Here is a 6,078-nt window from a genome sequence, read left to right on the forward strand (position 1 = left end):
CCACTAGTTGCTTCTTAAATCTCCCTGGAAATGGGAGCTTGGGTTGGTATGGAGGTGGTGGCACATATTTCTTCTCTGGTTCAGGTTCCTTTGCTACCTCTTTACCCTTTTATGTCCTTGGTTTCTCAGCAACTTGATCCTCTTTTAAGGCTACCTCCCCCTCAGTTTGATCATTGTCCTCAATGATCACATTGTTGTTCTCAATACCAGGTAACTCCTTCCCACTCCTCAGTGTAATGGCCTTGTCATATTCCTTGGGGTTGGGTTCTGGTTTTCCAGGTAGGTGACCTTGGTTCCTTGAGCTTGAGGCCTGGTTCTGCTTCAGTTCCTTGATTTCCTGCTGCATGGCTGCATTCTGGCTTGCAAAGATCTGTTGACCCTGAAGTAGTTGTTGCAGAATACCAACCATATCTGTACCCATCTGTGGCTGCTGTTGAACCGTTGGTGACTGAAACTGTTGTTGAACAGGCGTTTGCTGTTGGAACTGTGGTGGACCAAACCCTGGTGGTGCCTTTTGCTGCTGTGTACTGAAACTAGGACCTTGAAATGGTTGTTGTTGCTGACCAAAACCCTGATTCTGACCAAACTGATTCTTGGGTTGGAATGATCCTTGAAAGTTGTTCTTGGGAACAAAGTTCTGTGGAGCTTGAGAATTGGGATAGACCTGGTCTTGTGGGTTAGCTACATTGGTGTTCCTGTAAGAAAGGTTTGGATTGGCATTACCATACTGATATCTTTGGAACCTCTGATTCCCAATGTAGTTTAGCTCCTCCTAGGTGAGACCCTCTTCACTTATGTTCTCAAAGATTTGAGATGGTTCCTCATACTCTCCAACAAAATGCATTGGCTTGTGAGTTACCAACTTCAACTTGTCTAATTCACTTCTCAACTCCTTAACTTCTCTGGTGAGTCTCTGTTCTGAGCTTGAACCTTCAGACCTATTTGTTCTGTCATAGTCTTCACCATAGGTATCATTGCTCAATGCTAAGTTCTCCACTAGCTCTAAAGCAGCATGAATCTCCTTGCCCAGAAAGTTCTCATTGGAAGCAGTATCCAGCTGGTTTCTAATCTTGGGAAGAGCTCATCTATAAAGTGTGCTGAGAAGAGAAGCCTCACTAAACCCATGGTGTGGGCATTGGTTTGTGTAGCTCCTGAATCTCTCATATGCTTCACCAAAACTTTCATTGCTGTGCTGAGTGAAGCTAGAGATTTGGTTCCTCAGTTTTGCAGTTCTTGAGGTGGAGAAGAACTTAGATAAGAAAGCTTGCTTGCATTGCTCCCAGGTTTGAATGGAGCCTCTTGGAAGATTCTTCTCCCATTGATGAGCTTTGTCACCAAGACTGAAGGGAAATAGTCTTAGCTTGAAGCTGTCCTCAGAAACTCCATTTATCTTTGTCAGATCACACACCTTATCAAATTGATCCAAGTGTTCCAAGGGTCTTCCATTGCTAACCCATGGAACTTTGAGTTCTGGACCATATTCAGCAATGATGCCTTCACTTCAAAGTTGTTGTTTTGCACAGGTGGTGCCTGAATTCCAGCTCCAAACTGATGAGCATTTGCCCTGTCATTCTCTCCAACATAGACTTGGGGTTGCTCATATCTTCTTTGTTGGTGTTGGAAGGGCTGGGGTTGGTGGTGCACTTGTTGTCTTTGCTGAACATTGGCCTGATGCCTCTGTTGATGAGATTGAGCTTGTCCCTGGTGGACATAAGCTTGTTGGTGCACCTGTTCCTGATGAACATTACCCTGATGAAGCCCTTGACCAACTCCATTACCAGCTCCATTACCCTGAGCTTATTGCTCCTGAACCGGTTGTTCTATATCTACCACGTGATCTCCTTGTTCTGCCATCTCAGTCTGATCAAATTGTCTACCACGTCTGTCCCTTCTCCTCCTTGGTACCAGAAGATTGATATTGTCGTTGAGAGGGAAAGGTGGACCACAGCTTCTTGATCTAGACCTGGTGTTCATACACCTGAAATCACAAACATAACTTGAGAGTAATCAGTAAAAACAAGAAAGTAAGCACTTGATCTCAAGAACAGATCAGAGCTTAATGCTAAACCAACCACAATTTGGCAACGGCGCCAATTGATAGACAAGACTTTTTAGGGTCTCAGGGCTATCAATCCCCTTGTCAAAGTAGCACAAAGAGGTTTATCAATAAAGATATGGTGTTAGACACTAAACTATGTGATTATGTTCTTAATTCAAGCAAACAAGAGTGGGTTTTGATTATCTAGAGACAACTACAAACTTAAACAGGAATTAAAGACTAATGAAAAATGATTAAACAAGAACTAAACAATGACAAATGATGAGAATATATGAATGATGATGAGAAAGGTCTTAGACATGATAGTGGATTAGGGTGCCTTCAGTGATAAACTAATGAGCTAATGAATCATATGATCAAGCAAGCCATTCAATATAAACATCTTTAATTAAGTTAATCCTCTCATGAAGGTATTAACTCCTATGCTAAAACAGTTTCTAACCGAATCATCATCAGTGAAACATGAGTTAACAAGCATTAAGAATCAGTTTAATCTGTCATTTAAGCATATAAACAATCATTCTCATGATGAATAATACTTAAACCTCTAACAACTTTGGTTCAGGCATTTCATCAAACACTTTTGGTGCATGAAATGCCCACAATCTAGACCACATATGATTTGTATGGATCTAGCATAGAGAACAAGTTGTAGAGAATGGAATATGCATGATCTAACCCCTAAGCTCACTAATCTACCACTTAAGCACCCTAATCTACATATCTAAGACCTTAATATGGGATTACTCACTAATCATGATCAACACACTAGATCCTTTGCAAGATGTGTTGTTAATCATGATTAGAAGTGTGATTTGATGATAAGAAATGATGGAACAAGATGAAAAGAAACTCCAAATCGATATTAAACTATAAAAACAAAGTGTATCAAGTGGTTTTTCACCAAAGAGGAAAAGAAACTAAAAGTAGATAAAAGGTGTTCTCCAAATTAGGTCTAAAAACAATATATAGGTGTCTTGGGCGAACCGGGTCAACCCGGAACAAACCGGGTACTGACCCGGTTTTGGTGGGTGAAGATGGGTTTGCCACGGTCAAGTGTGTTCTTGGTGTGGCCGTGGCAACCTGACCGTGGCAACGCTTTCTCGCGTGTTCTTGGCTGCATTTTGATGCCATGGTCTAACAAGCCTCGTCCAAAACCCGTGGCAAGTGGTCGTGTCAAACGCCGAAGATGTGTAAAAGTTGCCACGGTCAAGTCCCAGACCGTGGAATTATTCCCGTGTCAATCGCCGAAGGTGTGTAAAGAGTTGCCACGGTCAACTCCTAGACCGTGGCATTTAGACCGTGTCAAATGCCGAGAAGGTGTACAAAGTTGCCACGGTCAAGTCCTAGACCGTGGCATTCTGGTCGTGCCAAAACCCGCATTCTTGTAAAGTCCTAACCAAGTATTTGTTTGCCACGGTCAAGTCCCAGACCGTGGCATGAAGATCATGCCATTCGCCGAAGGTTTGCAGATGTTGCCACGGTCAAGTCCTAGACCGTGGCATTCAGGCCGTGTCAATCACCGAATGTTTGCTCAGTTCCTCCCAGCCAAGTGTTTGTTTGCCACGGTCAAGTGTAGACCGTGGCATGAAGATCGTGTCATTCGCCGAGGGTGTGCAAAAGTTGCCACGGCCAAGTGTGGGCCGTGGCATTCCATCGCGGCATGTTTAACTTAGTCATTCAGGGCTGTCTGGATCACTTTGCATTCCGGAGAGTGTAACTTCCACAAAACTTGTCCGAATTAAGTGATTCCGGTTGCAGAAGACATAGGACTCATTTATCTCCAACTTTGGTGAAGGACGCTTCGGTGCTTGGAAAGTGGAAGGCTTCCTGGAGGGCTCATCTTTGCAGTGCATTTACACGATCAGAGGGAGACGTCTATACATGTGCCCATTCCGGAGACCGTATCTTTCTGCTCATAGCTCCGAATTGAATGATCTCGGATTTTCTGGAAAGAAGACTCAAATGTCTCTGATTCTCATGAAGGCCTCGGAAACTGAATCGGCCTGGAAGTGCACCGTCCTTCGCATTCTTCAGGGCTTATCGGCTCGGTCCAAAACAGCAGCGAGACAAGGATTTCTTCCGCCGAGCTTAACTTTCTTCTCACGCGTCCGAATCCAGTGATTCCACTTTCTGTGGAACCGTGATTCAACCCTCTCCAACTTTGATGAAGCACCCGACATCTGAATCGGACCGGAAGGTTCCCCGGACAGGCGATTTCGGAAACGTGTCTGCACCCGGAGTTTTTGGCCGAGAAATCCTTTAGCCGGTTCGCGTTTTGGCCGATAAAGTCTACCCGCGGTACGTAAAAACGGCCGATAAAATCCTTCCTGGTACGCGAGAATGGCCGAGAAAACCTTCCTGGTCAGCGAGAATGGGCGAGAACCTCCTTAAACCCAATTTTACCACTTTTCAAGCTTTGTTCACCATTCCACCTCCTGGATTCATCTTTTCAGCTCCAAATACACCTGATGAACACTCAAAACATGCAAAGACTCATTGGGACCTAATGCATCTCCTAAGTTCTAAAACAAACCCCTAAGGACCTAAAATGCATGGAATAAAACATGATTTAGAATGAATTATGCAACCTAAATGATGCAACTTATGAACATATCATCCTACTATATATACTTGTATCACCTATATATATTTACATAAAACAACCGTCTTCTAAGGTCTAGCAACTTTTACAAAAAACGTCCACCTCACGAATACATCTTTTAGATATCCTGATCTGATTTAAATTATATATTTTGTTTAGTTGGTTATTCTTCCATGCTAATCTTTTAATCGTTTTGTTCCGATCGGGATTCTTTTATGCTAACCGGTCAAATATTTATGCTTTTTTCTATGCATCACAGCTATCTTATTATTTAACCCATGTTTTACTCTCTATGCGATTTGTCATCGAGATATCATATTTGTGTTCCTTGTTTGCTTTGTGATTCTATATATAAAATTTGTTACTTCTGCATTAGATATTCGTGTTTCTCTTTATTAAATTTTTTCTATGGATATATTTGAGTTATTGTTCGTAAATATAGATTGACATGAGCTTCTTTATTGTTTTCCTTGAACCTAGAGTTCATCCCGCAAACTCTAGGTGATTGGTTCGAACTTTTGAAATCATATTTCAAATGAATCTAACAGGTAATCTATATACTTATTTGTGTAGTGATTTGCTTACGTGTCGTGTTCACAGCAAGTTTCAGAGCTTTTCGCTTACGTGTCAGCTCCAGAATGAGTGTTGACTACAAAAAGATTGTTTAGTCTTATTTAGCAATTACGTGTCAGTTTTTAATTGGTTCCTAACTGATGATGTGTAAAAAAACTTAAAACGAACCGGTTTAAATTAATATGATTTAGTGCTTAATTTTGTAGTCAACCAAAACTTTTTTGAAATCATATAAACCAAAATTTTTTTAAAATTTTTTAAAAAAAAAAAGTTTTAAAAAAAAAAAAAATTATATCTCTTAGTGTTTACCATTTCTTATGTTTCCAAAATTTAGAAAAAATCTAACAAAAATGTTAAAAGAAACAAAAAAATAGAATCTATTTAAAAAGCTATAGAATGTCGTTTTGAAATTATATAAAATCTTAGAAAATATTAAATAAAAAATGTTTTACAGTGAGTTTCACAGCTTTTCGCTTACGTGTCAGCTCCAAAACGAATTTTGGCTATAAACAGACCGTTTAGACTTATTTTGCAATGACATATTATTTTTTTATTGGTTCTTATCTGATGATGTGTAAAAAAAAACTTAAAACAAACCGGTCTAAGTATGGTTTAATGTTTAATTTCATAGTCAATCAAACCGGTTTTAAAATTTTATATAACCGAAATTTTTTTTTATCATTTCTTATGTTTCCGAAATCTAGAAAAAAATCTAACAAAAACAAAAATTATAAACTATTTAAAAAGTAATGGAATGTCATTTCAAAACAAAAAAAAAAACTTAAAATGTAAAAAAAAACTCTAACAAAAAGTTTTTTTTAAAAAAGAAAAAAAAAAAAAT

At 39.7% G+C, this 6,078-nt stretch overlaps 1 non-coding gene across 1 annotated transcript; it reads left to right on the plus strand.

The window, feature by feature from the left end:
- Positions 1–1,118: 1,118 nt before the first annotated feature.
- Positions 1,119–1,225, plus strand: LOC112086136. Its single transcript, XR_002899317.1, has one exon. It is a non-coding gene; the product is annotated as a small nucleolar RNA R71 (small nucleolar RNA).
- The last annotated feature ends 4,853 nt before the right edge of the window (positions 1,226–6,078 follow it).

The sequence above is a fragment of the Eutrema salsugineum genome, unplaced genomic scaffold (genome assembly GCF_000478725.1).
Source record: "Eutrema salsugineum unplaced genomic scaffold, Eutsalg1_0 scaffold_23, whole genome shotgun sequence".
NCBI classification, from domain to species: Eukaryota; Viridiplantae; Streptophyta; class Magnoliopsida; order Brassicales; family Brassicaceae; genus Eutrema; species Eutrema salsugineum.